The 25,567-nt window shown below is 46.1% G+C and overlaps 1 protein-coding gene and 1 long non-coding RNA gene across 26 annotated transcripts in view; one reads left to right on the top strand and one right to left on the bottom strand.

The window, feature by feature from the left end:
• The window catches only part of LOC139765682 (uncharacterized), a 303,519-nt gene that overhangs the window by 80,109 nt on the left and 197,843 nt on the right, over window positions 1-25,567 (top strand). The window lies entirely within an intron of this gene.
• LOC139765677 (uncharacterized) overlaps window positions 1-25,567 on the bottom strand; it is a 135,644-nt gene that overhangs the window by 66,843 nt on the left and 43,234 nt on the right. The gene's annotated exons all lie outside the window — the stretch shown is intronic.

Below are 25,567 nucleotides of genomic sequence, written 5' to 3'. Positions count from 1 at the left end.
CACACACACACTGGAGCCGCTCCAAACAATGAGAGGTTAGAGGCCACGAATATGGTCATTCTTGGGAGAGACAAGAGCAAGTGTCGACTTGATGATAACCTTTCCAAGTTACTGAACCAGTTTGACGATGTCGTCAGAGAACAGTTCTTCGAAATATGCGAAGACAGATCAACCACCACCAGAGACCACAGCAAAAAAGAAGAAAAAAAAAAAGGAGAAACGCGTTGGAAAAGACGTAAAAGAAGTTCTTTTGATTTAAATACAATTGTACGAACCAAGGTGACGTGATGGCACTGTGAATGCTGATAGTATGCAGAAGGTGAGAAGGTTGGATGATGATGATTTTGAGATGGGACCCCCACAAGTATAGAACGCCCTCCCTCCCCCGCGCCTACACTGAACATATGGGTAATTACCTACCGAACACATGGGGTTAAAGTGGTCCACAACAGGCACTGTCTTGTGTATGGAACTGTAGGAAGTATCCTTCCCCCCCCATGAGTTAACCATACCACTCTGCTTCATCATTGACGCTTCTCTCGATCCATCATCATGTCCCACTCGCTGATGGGAAGACTTAAAACTGTGACTCGCCAGTACAGAGGCCTACAGTCCCCACAGCTAGGTACGACCCGTTGCACACCACCCCCGATCCCCAGCCTCCCCCATCAGCCTACCCTGAGAGAGCTTCGTGTTCCACTGGCCGGTACTACACGTTCCACAAGCCCTCAACCACCAGGCGATCTGGGAGTGGGAAGACCTCCTCCTACCACCCCCTACTACCTTTCCTCAGCTTCCTGGTGGACTTTTAGCCACCGCGCTGTCGGAAAAAGGGCAAGGCCTTCGTGGCACTCGCAAGTACCGACATGAAAGAAGAAAGAAAAAAAAAAACTAACCTATCGATCTAGTCATCCATAGCATAACCCCGGAGACAAAAACATGAGAGGGAGGGAAAACCTTGGGTTGTGAAGTTTCATCTTCCGGTCCCTGCAGTTCTCCTCAAGGGAGGTATCACCACAGGCAGCACGCGTGGGACGGGGCAGCAGCATCCTCATCCTCCTCCCTCCCTCGTCCTTATCATAAATCTGATGCTCCTGGTGGATGCTGCTGCTGCTTCTCTCTCTCTCTCTCTCTCTCTCTCTCTCTCTCTCTCTCTCTCTCTCTCTCTCTCTCTCTCTCTCTCTCTCTCTCTCGATGTGAAACAAGTCGACGATTCTCAACCAGTGGTAAGAAACACTAACGATAGCTCGCGCCCCCTTCCTTCCTTCCTTCCCACACACACGCACACACACACACGGACTACAGTGCCCTATAGATCACCCTTGGGGGAGGTGGAGAGAAAAAAAAAAGAGTGGGGCCTCCGGAACTGGATCATCGCCAACCAAGTCATCGCCCACCAAAACCAAGACCCCCCTAGAGATGTACGTCAGCCTCGTTATAAACCATACCTCGAACCTCTACTGTCTCACTGTTTTAGACCCCCAGACCCACCCACCCTTCCTCCTCCCCGTTCTTCCATGTCTGTCAGTCCGCCCAAACACTTCTCAGGGTCGTGGACGACGGGAAGCCAGAGCACATCCATCTTAATTGTCGTCCTTGACTGAAGACGCTGGATACTCTTCGTACGTGAACCCGAAAGCATCCCTTCCCCATCTGATGTGGTCCTCCTTACCCACCACACGATGGGGGGGCAGGTAGCTCCTCCAGGTGCGTAGAGGGGATACGCAAGACGACCTATATGGTCTTTCTTTACTGTCCCTTATCGAGAGAGTCTCCATACACTGGCCCTCCTGACTGCACTCCAGCCATCACCTGGATGGTCCCATGCGAAAGTTGAAAGGAACAAGATAATTGCACGTTCACCCCCGTCACCGTCATTTCCTGTCATCCTGAGATCCCTCGTCCCCGTGTTGAAGTACGGCACCAAACCGACGCTGGAAAGACCGCTTCACAAACGGCCCTTACCCAACCACTGGACAAATGTTTCATAATATGCCTGCTAACTTTACCACACTAACCTGAGTTTCTGATATCTTCCTACGTCACAAACAGCTTCGAAAAGGACCCATCCTACGTCACAAACAGCTTCGAAAAGGACCCAGTGTTCGGTTGCTTTTTGAATTCCTTTTTGTGTCTGCCTTCGAGGCTGTTCGTTGAACCCCTCTTCCCATTTTCCTAACTCCAGTATTTATGTTGTTTATATTTTCTGAACATCTTCAGTCATTTGTGGTGCATGATTCAATAAAATGTTGATATTAATAACAGTAGTAATAATAATAATAATAATAATAATTATAATTATAATAATAATAATAATAATAATGATAATTTTATCATTATTATTATTATTATCATTATTAAGGTCATACTCAAAACATACAGATCACAATACTGGGGGACCACCATATATATACACGTCTTTCCCTACACCGAGACACAATACACAGGGACCCGGGGGCCGCGTTATATCACGGGGCCGGATACATGTGAAGGTCTGTCTGTCTTCCCTCGGAGACAATGACACTGTTTCTGGAGTGTGATGCTTTCACAGGTCTGAGGGGACCATCCCCTCCCCTTGTTGAGTTGTGGTGGTGATAAGGGTCACTGTGATGATGGGTGGCAGTGACGATGGTGGTGACAGGTGTTGGTGCTTTGGGGTCTTAAAGGTGGTGGTGGCGTAAAATGGAAGAGGGGGAGTTATGGTGGTGGTGACTAGCGATTGTAAACGATGATGTTGGTGATAGAGGGAGGTGAGTGTTGGCGGTACGGTTGTGGCTGTAGTGGTGAAGTTAAGGAGTGGCAAGAACATGAGGGGGTGATATGTTGGTGTTGATGACAGAGGGAGTGTCACATCTCAGGGGGAGGATCACACCACCCGAGTACTCCAGTGTCTAAGGAGGAGGAGGTGGAGGAGGAAGCGAATGAGGCTCCCCTTTCCTACCAGGTCTCCCAGGCGGACGCTACCTCATCCCAGCGAAGTAGAACTGACCAGGGTCTTTCATACCCACCGTAAGGATTATATTGAAACACCACCCCAGCTAACTACCGTAACCCATTGTGCACGACGGTACGACCCTCAAACACGATGGCACGTCTCTTAAGTGTTATGATTTCGATCCTTGAGTACGGTGGTACGACCCTTGGGTACGATGGTTCGATCCTTGAGTAGGGCGATACGAGGCTAGGGTATGATGGTCTAGCATTGCGTGGTCAAAGGCCAGGCCAACATAGCTAATGGTCGTACTACGTGCTCAAGAATCGTACCATCGTGCTCAAGAATCGTACCGTCGTGCTCAAGAATCGTACCGTTGTGCTCAAGAATCGTACCGTCGTGCTCAAGAATCGTACCGTCGTGCTCAAGAATCGTACCGTCGTTCTCAAGAATCGTACCGTCGTGCTCAAGAATCGTACCGTCGTGCTCAAGAATCGTACCGTCGTGCTCAAGAATCGTACCGTCGTGCTCAAGAATCGTACCGTCGTGCTCAAGAATCGTACCGTTGTGCTCAAGGATCGTACCGTCGTGCTCAAGAATCGTACCGTCGTGCTTAAGAATCGTACCGTCGTGCTTAAGAATCGTACCGTCGTGCTCAAGAATCGTACCGACGTGCTCAAGAATCGTACCATCGTGCTCAAGAATCGTACCGTCGTGCTCAAGAATCGTACCGTCGTGCTCAAGAATCGTACCGTCGTGCTCAAGAATCGTAGCGACGTGCTCAAGAATCGTACCGTCGTGCTCAAGGATCGTAGCGACGTGCTCAAGAATCGTACCGTCGTGCTCAAGAATCGTAGCGACGTGCTCAAGAATCGTACCGTCGTGCTCAAGAATCGTAGCGTCGTGCTCAAGAATCGTACCGTCGTGCTCAAGAATCGTACCGTCGTGCTTAAGAATCGCACCGTCGTGCTCAAGAATCGTACCGTCGTGCTCAAGAATCGTACCGTCGTGCTCAAGAATCGTACCGTTGTGCTCAAGGATCGGGTACCGTCTTGCGTAAGGATCGTAGCGACGTGCTCAAGGATCGTACCGTCGTGCTCAAGGATCGTGCCGTCGTGCTCAAGGATCGTACCGTTTTGCTCAAGGATCGGGTACCGTCTTGAGTAAGGATAGTACCGTCGCGCTTAAGGGTAAGAAGGAGGGGAGTGGTGAGGTATGTTAATAACTCACCACATAAACCTGTAGTCCTCAGTGGCTCGGCAGTGCCACTCTGGCGAAGGCACTGGGCCAGGAGCTAACCACCGTTCAGTGACCTTTTGAGTGATTTCTGTTAACGGGATATTCTCCCTGAGCAGTGCTACACCAGCATTACATTGAACAACACTGAATAGAAAGCAATTCTTTTTTTTTAAACTCCCGTTTATTGCTGCCAAAGTATATTATTGTATACTTTCCGCATACTTTACGATGGTTCCGGAGTTCTTCTACCTCCACAGCGGGATATGGGACCTTACTTGACCCACCAAGTATACCTTGCAGAGTTTACCGGAAGGTCTTCTACTCCCTACAGGGGACCATACCTTACCTTACGTATACCTTACTATAGTTTCAGGAGGTTTACTACCCCTCCATCTGCCCTATCGGTCTCTTCTGCTCAATCAGGCTGTTGGAGGCCGCGGACCCCACACGGGCCTACGTAAACCATTCCATCCAGCCTCGCCTGGTACACTCCTGCGTGTTACACTCATGTGTCGTATAACGTCGTCTCATCTGTGCAGGAACACCTCATTTTGCTGTGAGCAGGTCACCCTACACTTGGAACACATGAAATCCACCATTGAACAATGTCATAATCTCCCGTGTTGGGTCGGGACAGACAGCAGACGGTGGCGTCCCGCAGCTAAAAAAAACTGGACGGGTTCGTGGGGGAGGAAAGTGTGGGGTGTGGGATGGATCCACTGAAATGTGTCGATTTACTGAAGGAAATCCTCAGGTGTGTTCCTAAGATCCTTAGTAGAGCACTCGAGTATTTCCACGGGGAAATATATATATATATATATATATATATATATATATATATATATATATATATATATATATATATATATATATATATATATATATATATATATTCTTCGGTGGTATATCATGTTTCTGCTGCTCTATAGCAAAATACGGGATATCAAAAGTTGTGATCAAATCTCAAGGAAAATTAGGAGATGAGGACTGAGACAGGTGTCGAACCCCTTAACGGATTATGAAACTTGACGTCTAATCGAACCATTAAGAGAAACACGAGGAGAAAAAATTGTCCTGCCCACAAGGGTCAAGTTGGCCCCTCACCGTTCGAGAGAGAGGGAGGGAGCCGTGCTGGACAATACACGCACCCATAGGCTGGTGGATCACGAACTGTGAGGGTATATATAGAGACCCAGCGTGGGTTCGAACCCCCAGGTGAAACCCGGAGCTTCCTTAACACAGTCCAGGTAGGTGGTGACCATAGATCATGGAGGAAAGCGACCCGGAATATAATACTGTGTTTATATATATATATATGGCCCATTCAAAGACGTATTATCAAAGAATCGTGGGATGCGGTCTTACCCAGCACAGCAACCGAAGCCAGGTTTACCGTGGTGGCAGACTGGGTCTCTCCCGATTTTGTTGAAATTTAGGGATTTTTTTTTCTTTTTTTGATGAAAGGTAATCTGTCCAGCGATAGATGGCTTGGGTAGGTGGTTGGGGGGGCTTTGTTGGGAATGCCTGTGACTCGTTGAAGTGTAAGTAAAGTGTACTTAACAGTTGACTGCCTGCCCCCGGGAAACCCCGGCTGGTCAGCGTGTTGTCACACACACACACACACACACACACACACATCGTCCCTAACCTGTCGCCAGAGTCGCCACTGTGACTGATGGCAAATGTTTGAATGCTATTCAAGGACAGGGATCAGGAAATATCAGGCAAGCTGTCCATATCCTGCATGACGCCACGACTTCGTTTCTCTCGGTCGGTCCACAGTCAACCCAGCTGTTCATCCACCCTTAGGGGTTTGGCCAATAAAAATAGGTCCCTGGCTCAAGCTAGGGTATATATATGTACCTACAGCGTTCACGAGATGGCCCTGATTTGGGCCTAGGTTGCCGTGCTGTCACAGCTAACATAAGAACAGCACTGAGAGAAACACAAGGAACTAACAGAGAAGGTACAGAGGAGGAGGTGGCGGGGGAGAAGATGGGACCAGAATGAAGAGGTCCGAGTTACTTAGAAAGGTTGCATGACTTGAATTTATCCGCCATGAGAGAGAGAGAGAAAAGGAGTGAGGCGTGACCTGATCAGAACCTTCAAATTTTTACAACCAGTCTGATGACGCCAAACGTTCAGCAGCAGTTCTTCGCAAGGTGCCAGGACAGAACAACAAGAACCAGGAGCCGTAACGGAAACAAGAAACGGGAAGAAAAGATGTCGAGCACATCTGTAGTGTGAGGAAGGAAGGAACAGGGGGATGAAAGCGTCATTGTGGACATAAGAATGGCCCTCTCCCGCTCCGTACTGGTAGGTTATTATACATGTACGAACTCGACACACTCTTTCTCCCGACTGTTACCCCCCTAACCATCACTTGCCCTTCATCGAACAGTCTCGGGAGGAGACGATCTGCACCACGACCTTCGCCGCCACCGTCGCCTCCTCCCACCTGAGATCCCTCGTCCCCTGAGTTGCAGTTCGGAACTGCAAAACCGCATCCAGCGTATCCGAGCTTGTCCAGACCGGTACAGGATATGCTTCATCTCAACCATCGTGTACGTCATTGATAATCACGTGGTTATTATATTAACATCCGCTTTAGTACGTGTTGAAAGAAGACTTGTTTGAAACACCTCCTCCTACACCAATTGCCTGGATTTTAATGGTGTATGTATACACTCCATACTTTCGGGTTTTAACAAGCAGTTGATCTAATGAGCTGTATTATTATTATTATTATTATTATTATTATTATTATCATCATTCATATATTTATTTATATATTATACTTTGTCGCTATCTCCCGCGTTAGCGAGGTAGCGCAAGGAAACAGACGAAAGAATGGCCCAACCCACCCACATACACATGTATATACATAAACACCCACACACGCACATATACATTATTATTATTATTAATTATTATTATTATTATTATTATCATTAGTAGTAGTAGTAGTAGTTATCATTATTACTGTCAATATTGTTATTATTAATATTATTATTATTATTATTATTATTATTATTATTATCATTATTGTTGTTGTTGTTATTATTATTGTTGTTATTATTATTATTATTATTATTATTATTATTATTAGTAGTAGTAGTAGTAGTAGTAGTAGTGTTATGATTATTACTGTCATTATTGTTATTATTATTATTATCATTATTATTATCATCGTGTGAACAGCCACTGTACAAATCAAGAGTGCCATATTAAGAGGAGGAGTGAGGGCCGTGTCAAACAGGGTCAGGACGGGATGGTGAAGTCTTGTAACGTGTGGTGACGCTCTGTAACACCTGGCGGTTCTGCGTGACACATGGTGGATTTGAGGGGCGTAATGTGGAACTCTGTAACACACACACACACACACACACACACACACACACACACACACACACACACATCCTGCGTATGAGGTCTGCAACATGCATTTCTTACGAGGCGCTCAGAAACACGAGATAGAGAGAGAGAGAAAGAGAGATAGATAGATAGATAGAGAGAGAGAGAGAGAGAGAGAGAGAGAGAGAGAGAGAGAGAGAGAGAGAGAGAGAGAGAGACAATAATGTGACGCTAGAGTCTAAGGCTCTCTCTCTCTCAACACCTCACTGTCCAGAGAGCTCTCAAACACATCTCTTGGAGCGTTTTCAGATTCTCAAACCGTAGTTCGGTTCTTGAGTTTTTCAAAGTCACCGTTTGAGTAACCGTACGTAGACGAGGCATTTGCATCGATCAGCGCGGGTGGAGGGTACATGGGTAGGTGGAGGCAAGCATAGGGCGTCCAGTGGGCACAATACGGTGGAGAAAGGAGGGTGACAGGTGGGCCCGTGGTAGTGTGGGTGGTGTGGTGAGGGTTTCCACACTGGTAGTGGACGACTGATGGTTTGGCGTGAGGTACTTGTGAGTGAAGTGAGAGTAGGAAGGAGGTCTTGTGAGTGAAGTGAGAGTAGGAGGGAGGTCTTGTGAGTGAAGTGAGAGTAGGAGGGAGGTCTTGTGAGTGAAGTGAGAGTAGGAGGGAGGTCTTGTGAGTGAAGTGAGAGTAGGAGGGAGGTCTTGTGAGTGAAGTGAGAGTAGGAGGGAGGTCTTGTGAGTGAAGTGAGAGTAGGAGGGAGGTCTTGTGAGTGAAGTGAGAGTAGGAGGGAGGTCTTGTGAGAGTAGGAGGGAGGTCTTGTGAGTGTAGAATCAGATCTTGTGAGTCAAAGGGAGCCTAGAAAGGAGGCCCTTATCAACCGAGTGAGAGTAAATGAGAGGTGTTGAGAGTCAGGTGAGAGTGAGGGGGTGTGGTAGGTTCGTGGGAGCACGGCTGGAAATGCCGCTCTAGGCCAAACACGGGTTGGGGGGGACGGGACACACACACACACACACACACACACACACACACACACACACTCTCTCTCTCTCTCTCTCTCTCTCTCTCTCTCTCTCTCTCTCTCTCTCTCTCTCTCTCTCTCTCCCATACATCAACATACGACAAAGTTCAAGAAACCAACTAACCCCGGAAACTACACTCCCACGTGACCTGGAGTACTTATATGACAGAGAGCGTCGCGAAATTCTCCTCCCTCCCTTTTTTTTCTTGTAAACAATAAGTGAAACAAGCCCATCCCACCCCAGGACACCCCAGGGGTGATATTTAAACCCCCCCCTCCCCCTCTCCGTCATCACCTGGGAGAAGCAAATATGTAACCTTCTACAGAACAAGAGGGCCGGACGCACCGTGTGTAGGCTACAAGCAAACATTATTAGCATAATCACAAGTCACTTGGGGGGGTTGTTGGGGGTAGGGCGGCTTGTAAACCCTGGAGGACCCCCTGCTATACAGGGGTGTATTTGTGTACCTCTTAATACGTTGAGGACATTGCCACTTGACACCGTGGGTACGATGATCACTTGTTGCGTACGTTACTTTTGAACTGTTTGTTTACGTCTTAACACGGTGAGGGCATTGCCACCCTGGGTACGGTAAAGACATTGCCTCCTGAAGCCGTGGGTACGATGATCACCTGGTAGCGTACGATACTTTTCATCTGTTTGTTTACATCGTAACACCTTTAAAGACATTACCAGCGTGAGTACGATGACTACCTGTAGCGTACTATACTTTTGAACTGTTTACATACATCCCAACACGTTGAAGACATTGCTACTCGACACCGAAGGTAAAATGAACACTTGTGGCGCACGATACTTTTGTATACATCTTAACACGTCGAAGGTACTACTACCTGACACCGTGAGTACGACGACTTTTGAAGTTTATGACTAACTTAACACGTTGAAGACAGCGACTGGTGACATCATGAATGCGGTGATCAGTTGTGGCGCCCGATAGTTTTGAACTATTAGTTTGCATCTTAACAAGCTGAAGATATTACGACTTGTTGACCACATGTATCGCACGATACCACTGAACTACTCCTTCAGCGAGTGGACATCGTGGGTACGATACCTATGAACTCTTTTGTCGAACACCTTACCACACTGAAGACAACGCAGCTTGACATCTTGGGCACAATGATCTCTAATGGCGTACGATACTTTAGCCCCACGAACTGCGTTGGCTCGCCTCTATTTAAGACGATGGTCTCGACGCCTCATCTAAGATGGCTTCGTTATCCCAAGGAGAGTGACTTCACCCACGCTGGCTCTCGTGATTTAATCCCTTCATTATATATAAAAACCCCAGACTCCTTAAATATGATGACCTGAGCATTTTGTGTACATTGATTCCAGCCCTTTAGGTACGAAGTCTTTGCCGGAGGAGGAGTGCTTAAAGTTAACTCAAGTACGAAGATATAATCTTGTAAATGAGATGACTTTACCTCTGGAGGATGTTTTTCTTAATTCCACGAATAAAAAATGGTTTAACTTTATGAGGTGAGGACGAAGGTTTAACGTTTCGAAAACCTTTTTTTTTTTCAACTTCTTAAAGACAGCGATACCCAAGATGAAAACCTTGAGAAGGTTTAACACTCCTTAAGTGTACAAAAATTAAACAGTTGTGTAAAAAGGTGTATAACATCTTGCATACAGAAGTTTAAGTTATTGTGTATACTAGATTAATGCCACCCATACTAAAGGTTTAATTTTACGTGTTGAACATTTTTTAAGATATATAAACGAAAGTAAGGTGTTGGTGGGGGGAAAAAAAAAGGGGGGGGGGACGATGTTTAAACTCTTATGTACGAAACTTAAAGTTCGTTCACGAATATTTAACGGGTGGAGGTGGTGGTCTTCGAAGGCAGAGAACCTCTTTGTGTGTCACGAAAGTTTATCTGCTAGTGTTCGAAGGTTTAACGTATTGTACGAAGGCTTAACCTTGTGTTTAACAGAGTTTAATCTCTTGTCTAACAAGGTTTAACCTTACGTGTAACATGGTCTAATATCTTGCATAACGAAGATTAACCTTTAATGTAAAAGGTTTAACTTTGTGTAAAAAAAAAACAGGGTTTAGCCTCGTGTATACTAAGGTTTAATCTATTGTATACGATGGTTTAACGATATGTGTAACAAGGTTTAGTCTCATGTGTTAACGGGCTTAAACCCTTATATACGGAGGTTTAACCTCATGTGTTAACGGGCTTAAACCCTTGTATACGGAGGTTTAACCTCATGTGTTAACGGGCTTAAACCCTTGTATACGGAGGTTTAACCTCATGTGTGCTGTGAGTTAAATTCATTTGTGTTCGAGCCCCTATGACTGCATATAGGGGTTAGGTTACTTCATGAGGAGTGAGGCCCCACCGTCTCTCCTCATTATTTTTCTTTTTTTTTTTTTTGCCAACGCTTCCCCAAATTTAAGTGTTAGCTAACATTCTGTTGTCCCTAAACGTTTGAAGCAGTTTCCCCTTACTGTTCCTATAGTCAAAAACAATTTTGTTACTGGTTTTAATTTTCTCCGATTTTTTGTATTTTTTTTTCTGGAGTGAATTATTTTCGAATGGAAATTAGGGTTTGAGGCCTTTTTTGGGGAGTTTGAGGCCATTTTTTTGGAGTTTGAAGCCTTTTTTGGCGTATTACCCCCCCATGTCTATATTTGGATGCATGCCTCGTACATTCGCTTTAATAAATGTGGGGAAAAACGCTATAGAAGATGGGGTACAACATGTCGAAGTTTTAAAGGTGGGGTATGATTCTAAACGAGAAACTCAGTTTCAATGAGCGTATTGAGGAGATTAAACGCATCGCGATCAAATAATGAGCGGTATGATCTTGAGAACACTCTACACTCGAGACAGGAACCTCTTGATGAAAAATGGTTTGATGTGTACGTAGGGAGGAAAATGGAGTACCGCTGTGTTTGTAGGGTCTCGTCACCGAAACACAAACACACATGGACAAGTTTCAGAACTCCCTCACGAGAGGATGAGACCTATGGATTATCCCGAAAGTCTGTGAAGAACTGCGACTATACAGCCTACCGGGCTGTTTGATGCCGCCATCTGTAGATTATCATGCGTGGTGTACCCTCGCCGGTTCTGAAGGGCAACTACAAGGGACGTGTTACAGGTTCACGGTGCTTTGACAGTGTAGGGGGCTAGGCTGGGTTTGAGCCTTGGGATCTGTTGCCTGCATGACCACTTGTGTTAAACCCTGAGATCTGTTGCCTGCATGACCACTTGTGTTAAACCCTGGGATCTGTTGCCTGCATGACCACCTGTGTTAAACCCTGGGATCTGTTGCCTGCATGACCACCTGTGTTAAACCCTGGGATCTGTTGCCTGCATGACCACCTGTGTTAAACCCTGGGATCTGTTGCCTGCTTGATCACCTGTGTTAAACCCTGGGATCTGTTGCCTGCATGACCACTTGTGTTAAACCCTGAGATCTGTTGCCTGCATGACCACTTGTGTTAAACCCTGAGATCTGTTGCCTGCATGACCACTTGTGTTAAACCCTGGGATCTGTTGCCTGCATGACCACCTGTGTTAAACCCTGGGATCTGTTGCCTGCATGACCACCTGTGTTAAACCCTGGGATCTGTTGCCTGCATTTCCACTTGTGTTAAACCCTGAGATCTGTTGCCTGCTTGATCACCTGTGTTAAACCCTGGGATCTGTTGCCTGCATGACCACCTGTGTTAAACCCTGGGATCTGTTGCCGCCTGCATGATCACCTGTGTTAAACCCTGGGATCTGTTGCCGCCTGCATGATCACCTCTCATTAACTCTCCATAAACCCGTCCTTCATCTACTGGGCCTATGAGGACATTGAAATATATCAACGGTCAAAGTTAGATGTTAATGTTTGTACGGTTGTTTAAAGGCATTGGGTTATTTAAATGCCCTTAGGGTATTAAAAAGGCCTCAGTTTATTATATGGACATGAGGACGTCTCAAAGGCCCTTGGACATTTTAAGAGCCTTAGGACATGTTAAAGGACTGAGAACATCATAAAGGTCCTAAGACATTTTAAAGACCGTATGGCATTGAAAAAAAAAAAAAGCCTTCGGGCATTGCTCTCTCTCTCTCTTTAATAACTTCCCGTGCATCCGGGGCAGATGCAAGCAGCGTTGCCAGTGGAGCGAGACAAGGACACTGGCACCACTGTTCTCTCTTCTCTGGTTTTGAAAGTTCTCAGAAGCCGACCCGACGCCTTCCTTCCTCGCTGACCCCCACCCTTTCATCACCATGGGTTGAATTCCCTCAATAGTCCTTTTGAACACAGTGGCTGAACCCAGTGATTCCCAGCCGGAGTGCCGTAGGCATCGTAAGAGTTATACTGAAGTTTCCGCTTAAAAAGTGAAGTGGCATGTTTTCTGTTACAATGTAGCAGAAATCTGATTTTTTCCTCCGTTTTGATAATTGCCTACGACCAGATAATGAATACGATTTCCAATAGTATCACAAATTATTGATAAAGTTTAAGGACTATAATAAAGTATGTGCTCTACCATTGTTTTGCCCTGCACATGTAATACTTATACCAATACGTTTCAATGTCATGTCCGTTCATGTGGCGACGTTGCTTAATCAAGCGAGAGTCCGCGTCACCTACCACAGTATTGCCAGTACACAACATAACCTCAGCTGCGATCAAGACGTTGAAGAAAAAAAAACAAAAATCCCGTCTCTCTTACAGACGTCGGAATGATTAAGTTACCAATTGCGGACGCGTACAAGAACTCCCACACTTTTTTTTTTATGTACATTTTTCAAAATATCCCTTTCACCTTCAACTGTCACCCCCCCCCCCCCCCCACTCCAGTCACAGCGCTGGCAGACGTACAGTTCATCTGCACCTAAACACAGCACCAACCCAGCCGTACAATTTACGTACTCAATATTGCTTGCTCGATAGAATGAATACATTATTTGATGAAAATGATGCAGACACAGTTCTTTAACTTACATCCTTTTTTTTCTTTCCCCCTAAGAACATCCAGTCAAAGGACAGACACATGCCAGTACGTCATACCGTCAAAAATATTGTACGGTGTGTACCTGTGTTTTTATTTGAGGGGGGAAAGCTAGCAAAGAGGGGACCTACCTCAGTCGCCCAGTGCTTTATACTCAAGCCACGACTACGCTATCAATATCTGGCGTATCCCTTGCTTGAAAGGGACAACACTTTAGCCCAGATCTTAGTGTACTCTTAGTGACATAATTTGATAAGATGGACGAAGTTGTAAAAAAAAAATAAAAAATTGTTGCCATAGTATTACGAACAAAATAAGGTCAGAATAGGTGAACCCTTATCCCCTAGAGAGAGGTCATCGTCCACGGAGAGGTCAGATGGCAGTCTAGAGGAAGAGGTGTTGGGGTTGCCTGCGTGTCTATGTGATGTAATGCTCCTCTTCACGTCCTTGTAAGAAGCCAAGAGGCGAATTTTGCGAGTTACTGACGGATGAAACCTGGTCTGCCAAGTTACTTTACTTCGTGGATACATCTATTTTTTTTTCTCCCCCCGAACTTTTAAAGAGTCTAAACTGTAGCATGCACGGGCGAAAAATATCCTGTCTCCCTCTTCTTCAGATATAAGATTAACGCCATGAAGAAGGGAAGTTTAGAATTTGAAGAGTTGAGAGTGAAAGATGGCAGTATAAATAGAACATGGCCCTTCAGTGTTGGCCTCGAGAAATGATAGACATTATAACCGCTGGTTTGTCGTCTCGACGTACTGGAGAAATAAACAAACCTAAAGCATATATATATATATATATATATATATATATATATATATATATATATATATATATATATATATATATATATATATTTCTCGAGTTGATAGAGATGCTCTGTGGAAGGTATTAAGAATATATGGTGTGGGAGGAAAGTTGTTAGAAGCAGTGAAAAGTTTTTATCGAGGATGTAAGGCATGTGTACGTGTAGGAAGAGAGGAAAGTGATTGGTTCTCAGTGAATGTAGGTTTGCGGCAGGGGTGTGTGATGTCTCCATGGTTGTTTAATTTGTTTATGGATGGGGTTGTTAGGGAGGTAAATGCAAGAGTTTTGGAAAGAGGGGCAAGTATGAAGTCTGTTGGGGATGAGAGAGCTTGGGAAGTGAGTCAGTTGTTGTTCGCTGATGATACAGCGCTGGTGGCTGATTCATGTGAGAAACTGCAGAAGCTGGTGACTGAGTTTGGTAAAGTGTGTGGAAGAAGAAAGTTAAGAGTAAATGTGAATAAGAGCAAGGTTATTAGGTACAGTAGGGTTGAGAGTCAAGTCAATTGGGAGGTGAGTTTGAATGGAGAAAAACTGGAGGAAGTGAAGTGTTTTAGATATCTGGGAGTGGATCTGGCAGCGGATGGAACCATGGAAGCGGAAGTGGATCATAGGGTGGGGGAGGGGGCGAAAATTCTGGGGGCCTTGAAGAATGTGTGGAAGTCGAGAACATTATCTCGGAAAGCAAAAATGGGTATGTTTGAAGGAATAGTGGTTCCAACAATGTTGTATGGTTGCGAGGCGTGGGCTATGGATAGAGTTGTGCGCAGGAGGATGGATGTGCTGGAAATGAGATGTTTGAGGACAATGTGTGGTGTGAGGTGGTTTGATCGAGTGAGTAACGTAAGGGTAAGAGAGATGTGTGGAAATAAAAAGAGCGTGGTTGAGAGAGCAGAAGAGGGTGTTTTGAAGTGGTTTGGGCACATGGAGAGAATGAGTGAGGAAAGATTGACCAAGAGGATATATGTGTCGGAGGTGGAGGGAACGAGGAGAAGAGGGAGACCAAATTGGAGGTGGAAAGATGGAGTGAAAAAGATTTTGTGTGATCGGGGCCTGAACATGCAGGAGGGTGAAAGGAGGGCAAGGAATAGAGTGAATTGGAGCGATGTGGTATACCTGGGTTGACGTGGTGTCAGTGGATTGAATCAAGGCATGTGAAGCGTCTGGGGTAAACCATGGAAAGCTGTGTAGGTATGTATATTTGCGTGTGTGGACGTATGTATATACATGTGTATGGGGGGGGGGTTGGGCCATTTCTTTCGTCTGTTTCCTTGCGCTACCTCGCAAACGCGGGAGACAGCGACAAAGTATAAAAAAAAAAAAAAATTATATATATATATATATATATATATATATATATATATATATATATATCTTTCTTTCAAACTATTCGCCATTTCCCGCGTTAGCGAGGTAGCGTTAAGAACAGAGAACTGGGCCTTTAAGGGAATATCCTCACCTGGCTCCCTTCTCTATTCCTTCTTTTGGAAAATTAAAAAAAAATAATGAGAGGGGAGGATTTCCAGCCCCCCGCTCCCTCCCCTTTTAGTCGCCTTCTACGACACGCAGGGAATACGTGGGAAGTATTCTTTCTCCCCTATCCCCAGGGATATATATATATATATATATATATATATATATATATATATATATATATATATATATATCTTTTTTTTTCCAAGTATATCCAGTGACAACTACGTCTGGTCGAGAAATCTGTTGATGAGAGCTGAACCATAGCATTGGAAACTGTTTCTCGGAGAGGAATTATGTAGATGATATCCGTGAAATTAGACCACACTGGGGGAATGGCTCTTGACCCCTTTTCTATACATATTAAGGAGGAACACCCTCATATAGTGGGTAAAAAAAAAAAAAAAGGATCGTGTAATCCTCATTTAGTGGTCTTAAGTCTCGCCTGTGTCAGCTAGGATTCTAGAACCTTCGTCTATAAGGAAATGCAAAGGAACGGAGTTAAAAACAAGTGGAAGGGAAATGCGAGGGTTTTCATATCCCATTCTTCGTCACTCCCCGGCTACCACTCTCTGACGCGGGAAACGGCGAACAAATACGGCAGGGGAAACAAAAATGTTCCTGTTCATTTCAAAGTAACTTTAAATATAAAATCTAACAATGTAAACGTGCTTGAAATGAATTTTTGCAACATTTAAGGCGTTTTCTTTGAACTGACGTAGCTGCAACGACATCAAGAATTTCTATGAACATACGTACACTTTACATAAGTCTTTGGTAACGGTTAGTGAGTTTTATCTACACTGTAACTCACGACCCACGGCTGTCGCAATGCCTTCTTGACGACCCACGTCTGTCGAAATACCTTTTTTTTTGACGCAACTGCAGTCGTGGACGTAAAATGAGGGGGTGTCACAGATTGTGATAAATGAGGTTAGTGGTTTACCCTCCTTTATTGAGTATAGAGAGAGAGGCACTGCCAAACACCGTTGCGCGAAACATCCCCTCCTTGTCTCCTGAAGACTTAAGGTATCAGAACCTGTTCCTCCTCCAGTTAACAGCTGAGAAAGATGGTCGTAGCATCCCCCTCACAGCCACATGGACCTGGGGGGCCTTTTAAAGGCCTTAGTACATTCGTAATGCCTAAAGACACTCTCAAAAAGCCTCAGGATATTTTAAGTGTCTCAAGATATTTCAAAGGCCTCAGGACATTTTAAAGACCTAAGGACATTTTAAACGCCCATTGGGCATTTTAAAGACCTCAGGCCACTTTAAAGACATAAGGACACATTTAAAGGCCTTAAGACATTTTAAAGATACAGAGACATTTTAAAAGGCCTAAGGACTTTTTCAAGGCATTGGGACATTTTAAAGGCCTAAAAAAAAAGAAAGAAAAAAAAAACTCGTTAACGAATTCTCCCGCTGGCGGGGATGCAAGCAGTGTTGCAAGTCAAGCGTTGACTCAGTGCCCTGAACACTGGCATCACTGTTCTTGCCTCTGTGGTACTGAAGGTTCCTCGGAGTCGACCCAGTCATCATCCTCCCTCGTGCCCTCCACCTCCCGATCGCCCGTGGTTTACTCCCACCAAAATTCCGGTCTAACTTAATAAAAGCATCTGGTTTAATCTTTTGACTACAGTGGTTTAACAACACACCCCCCACACACACACACGCACATTAACGCGATGAATTAAACCTTGTGAATACCATGAATTTAACCGCAGTGGGTATTGATGGCTGATCTCAATGGGTGTAATGGTTTAACCTCCTCAGAATACGTTGGGTGGATGGGGCATTCTTCGTCTGTTTCCTGGCGCTACCTCGCTGACGCGGGAAACAGCGATTAAGTATTACAATAAATATTATGTATATATATATATATATATATATATATATATATATATATATATATATATATATATATATACCTGAGGGACAGGAAAAGATACAAAAAGGAAATTCGCCAGCGAATGAGCCAATGCCATGCTTGAAGCACACACACACACACACACACACACACACACACACACACACACACACACACACACACGGTTGCAAAATAACACTAGAGTCGATCATCGCTTCGCCATGAACCACCCCGAAGAGGGTGTCATTACTGCATGCAAAGCAGTCACCACAGCACGTTGCATCCCATATACCGTACTCCTCTCCGCTAAAGGTCCACCACCTCTTCCTCCTCCTCCATGGCCTTATCATGGTCATGCGGTGGTGGTGCCTCTTGCATCTGGGGAAGCCACGGCTTAATCAGGGGAGAGGCGAACTAAGGGATGAAGCGGTTCATTGACACACGGAGCACTTCGGAGACACGAAGATAACCATTTTTTTTTTTGTACGGTACGAAGAATCCACGTGAGAACGTAGACTTTAACGAGAACCTTTATAATTTTGAAAAAAAAAAAAAAAGCCAAAGGATAATTGCAGGTTTCCTGACGCTCCCGAACACCGTTCTCAAGTTAACTACAGCTTTTAGTTCCGTTCAGGAAGGTGTTTTATGGAGTCAACGATAGCTTTCGGGTTCATGATTTGTCTCGACGGGATGGGAATGGGATAGTTTGGGGGCGACAGCAGCAGCGGTGGTGGGCGGAGAGAGAGGGAGGAGAAAGAGGGAGGTGGGGGGTAGCGAAACCTGTGTGACAGTCGTCGATGTAAAGAAAAAGAGAATAATAATCATGGCTTCTTTGCCAGGGTGAGGGACCATTAAGACTCCTTTGCCAGGGTGAGGGACCATTGAGGCTCCTTTGCCAGGGTGAGGGACCCATTAAGGCCCCTTTGCCAGGGTGAGGAACCATTAAGGCTCCTTTGCCATGGTGAGGGACCATTAGGGCTCCTTTGCCAGGGTGAGGGACCATTAAGGCTCCTTTGCCAGGGTGAGGGACCATTGAGGCTCCTTTGCCAGGGTGAGGGACCATTAAGGCTCCTTTGCCAGGGTGAGGGACCATTAAGGCTCCTTTGCCAGGGTGAGGGACCATTAAGGCTCCTTTGCCAGGGTGAGGGACCGATTAAGGCTCCTTTGCCAGGGTGAGGGACCGATTAAGGCTCCTTTGCCAGGGTGAGGGACCGATTAAGGCTCCTTTGCCAGGGTGAGGGACCATTAAGGCTCCTTTGCCAGGGTGAGGGACCATTAACACGCCTTTAAAGGCCAGGGTGAGGGACCATCAAGGCTCCTTTGCCAGGGTGAGGGACCAGCACCAACTCCCGCTACCCAATACTCAGTGCACTCCTCACCTGCTGCTGTGACTGCCTGGCTGGCTGGCTGGCTGGTCGGTGCAGCGGCGGGAGCAGAAGCAGGAGCGGCGGTGGCGGTGGTGGTGACGGCCCTGCCGTGACTGTGACATTTGAGGCGGTGGTCATGAGGAAATTGAGCCACACGCCTCAGCTAGGGTCCTGTCATCGCCACCTTCCTCAAGGTTTCCCTCCCTCCCTCCCGCTTTAAGCTTATAGCTCGAGAAGCGGCACTGAATCCTCCATTCACCTCCTCCAAAGCTTAGATGATGTGGGGATCTCAAAAAGCGGCCCTGAATCCTCCATTTACCTTTCCAAACCTTAGCTGATGTGGGGTTCGATGCATAAGCGGCCCTAAACTCCCCCAAAGCCCTCTCTGAAGCTCTGCTGATTGGGGTAGATCGGGAGGTGGCCTTGAATGCCATATCTTCCTAAAGCTTAGCTGACGAAGTAGATCGAGAATTTTGGCCCCCGGATCTCATTGCCTCCCAAAGCTTAGCTGATACGAGTAGATCGAGAAGCGGCGCTGAATTCCCTTCGCCTCCTCAGGGTTTCCGGTCAGTCTTCTTCTCCAAGCTAAGCTGGTGGGAGGAGCTCGAGAATTGGCCCTGAATCCCCCCCCACAAAAAAAATCTCCCCAAAGCTTAGTTGATGGGGAGAAGGCTTGGGCTGGGGGGGGGGGGGGGGTTGTTAGATTGACAAGCGACCCTGAATCCAAATATCTCCCAAAAGGTCTCCCCTCCCATAACCTTAGCTGATCTCTCTCTCTCTCTCTCTCTCTCTCTCTCTCTCTCTCTCTCTCTCTCTCTCTCTCTCTCTCTCTCTCTCTCTCTCTCTCTCGACCTTGTAGTTACGACAAGGGCGACACTGGCAGGGCAATGTGAGTATATGTATTAGCTGAGCAGTAATGGTGAATGCGTAAGCAGTTGATGATGAATGTGTGAACAAGAGATGGCGAGTGCGTGAGCAGTGACAGTAAGTGTATGAGTAGTGACAGTAAGTGTGTGAGCAGTGACAGATAAGTGTGTGAACAGTGAGTGTGTGTCAATGACGAGTGTCTGTGAGGAGGGAGCAGCAAAAAATGAAATGAAAGAGTGCGTGAGGAGCAAGAAGTGCGTACGGTGAGTGTGAGGTGAAGAGTGCAAGAGGGAGGGAGGTATTAGGAAGCGAACAGTGTGTATGGATCAAGCAACTTGTGAGGAGCAAACTCTGTCAGAGAAATGTCAGAGAAATGCTTTAGGAGCGAGAAGTGCGTGAGGAACGAGGAGTGCGTGAGGAGCGAGAAGCGCGCGAGGTAGGAGGAGTGCGTGAGGCAGGAAGATTGCCTGAGGGACGAGGAGTGTGTGCGTGAGGAGCCAACAAGCCCATGACGAAGTCTAGTTAACGCGGAGACTGAGGAGTGCGTGAGGAAGACAAGGGAAGCAGGCGGACGCAGGCAGAGTGCGGCCAATCACACAGTGTCGGACTCGGGGAGCAACAAGGTATCTCGGGGGCGACGGAGGGAGAAGGAAGAGGATGAGGAGGAGGAGGAGGAGGAGGTGCAGTAATGTGTGCGGGATAATGTGGCCGGCAGCACCACACGATACGGCCGCACCGGAAGTTCCAGCTGCAGCACGCACCGCCACCCGCACTCTGTACACTTCGTACCTCTCGACCTGCTCAGCCCGCGCCTCACCTGTCCCCTCCGTGCGCCTGCTGGCTGCCGTGCATCCCTCTTGGGGCCCAGCCCTACAGCAAGGCCAGGGCTACCCTCCCGCCCTCCGAATATCATGTCTTAGCCGGCCTTTTTGTATCATATTCTGCAGAATTATTCATTAGTTGATGTACCGTGTTTTCAAACCGCAGCGTACGATATTGTATGACGCACACTGATGTACGATGATTAGTCTTTGCCATTAGGGCGTTTTGTCATTTGCATCCGATTGTGCAGTTTAGTTTATAGTTATCTGCGGTGTTGTAAGAAGCAGTGTACGATAAAATACACGACGAAACGATGCTACATGATTTAAGACATGATTAAATACGATAATTCATATCGCAATGCACGACATTTCAATAAAACAAATGGATAATGCGACAGCGTTCTTCTTACTGAACAGATATGAAGCCACGGACGGGCTGATGGTGGCCATGCTATCCCAATTAGAAATAAGTACAATAATAATAGAGTAATAATAATAGTTACTCGTATTCATGCATATGCGCATGCTTGCTAATACCTCGAAAATGTAGATCATTATGTATTTTACTCGTAAAACACGTAGTGCTTAGAGATTCGAACCAGTGATCATATTCATGTTGAGTGAAGTATTTATATGTGTAAAAAAATGTAATCTACTGTAATTAGAATCATATCGTATAATTCTGCGCTACAGTTAAGGATAATCCGTCGGCATCACTGCCTCAGGTTTGACTTTCTTGCAAGTTAAGTTTTAACATTAAAAATACTTTTTTTCTCTATCTCTCTAGGCGTAGCATTAAAGAACTGTTTGTGTTGATTACGTATTTGTTCAGTAAGGGTAAGGAATTCTGCGCAAAGATGACACATTGTAATAGCGTTAAGAGGTAAGGAGAAGTTGTATAGTGTGGGCGTGGCTATGGGTAGTGGTACCATACCCATGTGTTGCCATATTTCTGTGTTCAAGATTCCTTTATGAATAAGTTCAACGCGATACAAGTACTGTTGCCCGTGTGCTTCATCGTTTTGAACTGATTATATGGACAGCTGCAAGCCGATGGTCATGGCAAAAGAGAATAACGATGAATAGAAACAGAAGAAGAAGAGACATGAAATCGACATTTTCATGTAATGACACATGCTGACCCGCATGCCAAGTGTAGCAGACATCGTATGTATGCAAATGTCTATCTAACCCCCCCTCCCCCCCAACTCCCACGTAGTGAAGTGATCTTGTTAATTCCCGTAGAGTGTTACTAAGGAAATTAATATTACGTGAGTAATTAGATTATACAAGATCCGAATCGAGTTCTGAAGTAGAAGGGATCGAAAGAATTGAAGGGGGAATTGCTGGTGTTTGAATCTCACGATGGTAGAACCCCTGGTTCGAGCCTCAAGAACGACGGGACGAGTCTGTAATAGAACGACGATGCGACTTTGGAACACGATGGTACAGCCCTAAAGCACGACGGCACGACCTTTGAGAGCGACGGTGCGACCCCTGAAACACAAGTCACTGAGCACGACGACGCGTCGCGACCCTTTGACAACGACGGGGCGATGCTCAAAGTATGTTCGGACAGCCCTTGAGCACGACCTTTGAGAACGACGATGCGAGAATTAACGAGGAAACAACCCTTTGTGTTGAAAAGCTACTGCAGCAGCGAATTCAAATGAAACACGTAAAGACTTTGAAATGAAATATTAAGAAAGGACAAATAAGAGAGAAAATTAGGGTTACATCTGTGTAAAAAAAAAAAAATATGTAATTTGAATTCAATATTAATGAAATCTGTATGAAATCCAACCATGAAAAATCAGGCCCAATGATACATAAACATCGTTCATTGTGACAATTCAAGCCACAGTTTCGGCACCAGTCTGATCGAAACTCAAAGAAAATAATACGGAAATGAAGTTCATAATCTCTCCCACTAATATTTGTTGAAATATTCGTTCAGCTTCATAAATAAACACTCCAGTGCTTTATTATACTTAAGACTTTATAATCTCTACTTGTTTCCAATAATGAACTTTGTTGTACAGATCAGTGAGCTTTGATTTATAATGATGCCGAACGATATGGTGTGGCTATTTTAAATTTTTTGTACGCTCGCGCGAGCGATATCGTATGGATGGGTACGATACATTACATGTTAAGTATGATATTAGGAGAACGATATAACGTGTCTAGTTACGCCGTTAACATGTACGATAAAAGCCGAATAATTTGGCGAGTTACGATTCTTTACATGTACGATTTCTGGCAAGCGACATTTCTGTGGCACGGTACGATACTTTTCGTCATGTACGATATCAGCTAAGCGATACATTGTGACCATGCACATTACTTTACGAGCCATGTACGATATCAAGTCAAATGATGCACAGTAGTATTGAGTACGATATTTTACATGTACGGTATGAGACAAGTTGTAGATATGGTTTGACCACGTACGATGCCTAACGATTACGCTGTCCACGATATATTAAACTACGTTAACATAATGATAAAACTGGTGACACAGATATGTAAAATAGCATGGCAGTTTGGGTCTATGTCGTCGTCTCGCTGAAAAAAGTAGAAATGTGCGGATCTTGTTCGACCATGCATGAAGCCACCGAGTACAACTTTCATGAAGCCGGAATTATTTAATTAGCTGTAAATTATCAAGACATGACACTTTGAGTACTGAGTTTTAAGTACGATAATGAGGGAGGGACTGGAAATAACTGGGTTGATAACGGTGATGCGTGTTCAACGTTCCGATACTCCTCTTTTCGATAAAAGACTGGTGGAAGAATGGAATAAAATGGAAGAGTATGTGGTTCATTGTGGACCCCATATACAAAAGTTTAAAAAGTTGTGTGATGGTGTAGAATGTTCAAGAGCTGCGGGGTCCCACGAGTGTAAAACTCCCTCCCCATATAGTACACACACACACACACACACACACACACACACACACACACACTTATGGGAACCTTTACATAAACATTAACCAAGTTTTGGGTGAAAGTCAGAGCGGGTGGGAGGTTAGAGTATAGTGAGAGGGAGGGAGGTTAGTTAATGGGTCGTATGGGGTTAAAGGAGGCTTTGGCTAGTGGGGTCATGGGGGGTTATAGGAGGGGGTTGGGTAGTGGGTAGTGGGGGGGGGGGTAAGAGGAGGGGATGTCCAGTGGGTTGTAGGGGGTCTAGGGTTGGTGGGGAGGTCAGTGGTTCTTGATGATATAACCTCATTAGAGAAGGTGGGGGTAGGAGGAGGAGGTGAGGAGGAGGAGGAGGACGAACAGGTAATGTGGAAGAGGGTTCGGGGATAGGCAGTGAGCACTTGGGGGGAGGGGATGAGTACCTGAAGATGTCCCGTGACGGGCAGGAGGAGACAGCACAAAGGGGACGATTGGTTACAGTGGAGAGGATGACCAGTGACAGTGATGGGGACGACTAGTGGTAGGCATGAGGAGACATAAGGGAGGAGACGAGTGGTGACGGTGGAGGAGACGACTCATGGCTGACAGGAAGAGACAGATGTTGGAGGGAGAGAGGATAATGGTGGGGATAAAAGGTAAGGGAGTATTAAAGGAAGTGTGCATGAAGAGGTTTAGTGGAGTCATAGGTGGATGGTGATGAGGGGGGGGGGGAAGATAAAAGAGAGGGGACAGTGGATGGAGAAGAGAAATGGGAGAGGAGACAGCGGATGGAGAAGAGATGGGAGAGGAGACAGCGGGTGGTGGAGAGATAGGAGAGAAGACAGTGGAAGAAAACAGCGAAGAAAGGTGAGATATAATTGTTAGATGTAAGAGACAATGGCGGAAGAAACAGTCGAGGGAGAAATGATAGTGGAAGAGAGGAAAGTAGGGGGAGGAGGGATCGGTGGAAGAAGGGACGGTAGTGGGAGAAGGAAATGTGGGAGGGAGATAGGTAGACAGACAGATGGAGGAGAAATTCGATGCTTTAGGAGAGGATGAAGGATGTGTGTGTGTGTGTGTGTGTGTGTGTGTGAGAGAGAGAGAGAGAGAGAGAGAGAGAGAGAGAGAGAGAGAGAGAGAGAGAGAGAGAGAGAGAGAGAAGACGGACGCAGCCGAGAGACAAAATAGTCTGGAGGGGGGAAATGAGACGGGAGAGATAAAGACGTCCTGGAGGAGGGAGATAACGCAGGAAGGACAAGAAATGAGAGACTCAGAAGGTCCATGCAGGTGAGATATATATAGAGAGAGGGGAGAGACATTACCATGGTATGAGAGACTTTGGTTACCATAGACGAAGGTATCAAGAAGGGAGAGACGTTACCAAGGCATGAGAGACTTGGGATGGTGGCATGGAGGAAGGTATCAAGGGGAAATCAACAAAGATACGAGAGGGAGGAGGTGTGTGTGTGTGTGTGTGTGTGTGTGTGTGTGTGTGTGTGTGTGTGTGTGATTCAAGTGCGGAGGCAGGTGGGGAGAGCAGCAGTACGCAGGAGAGTATCAGAAGATGGTGGTATTTTTGTCTGGGTGGGTAGGAAGTGTTGGTGGGTGGAGAGGACGGGGCTGGGGAAGCGGGGCGTGAGTGGCAGGTGGGAAGGCGGGGAGGGCTGGGGAGGCCACAGGGATGGAGCTACGACCCACTGCTGGGGAGCTGTCGTCCCCCTGACACGCTATTTCGCCCCCACACCTCTCACACCAGCCCACCCTCTCCCACCTCCCACAACATGCGTCCCACGGACCCATCACAACCCCCTCCCTCCTGGCCTCCATACACCACCAGCAGTCACAGCTCCCACGCCCCTTTGACATCCCCCCTTCTCCCTCCTCCCACCCTACCGTATTCTCACACCCTCACCAA

Source organism: Panulirus ornatus, chromosome 55 (assembly GCF_036320965.1).
Source record: "Panulirus ornatus isolate Po-2019 chromosome 55, ASM3632096v1, whole genome shotgun sequence".
NCBI classification, from domain to species: Eukaryota; Metazoa; Arthropoda; class Malacostraca; order Decapoda; family Palinuridae; genus Panulirus; species Panulirus ornatus.
Note: the sequence above shows the minus strand (reverse complement) of the source record. Positions and strands in the feature narration are given on the sequence as shown.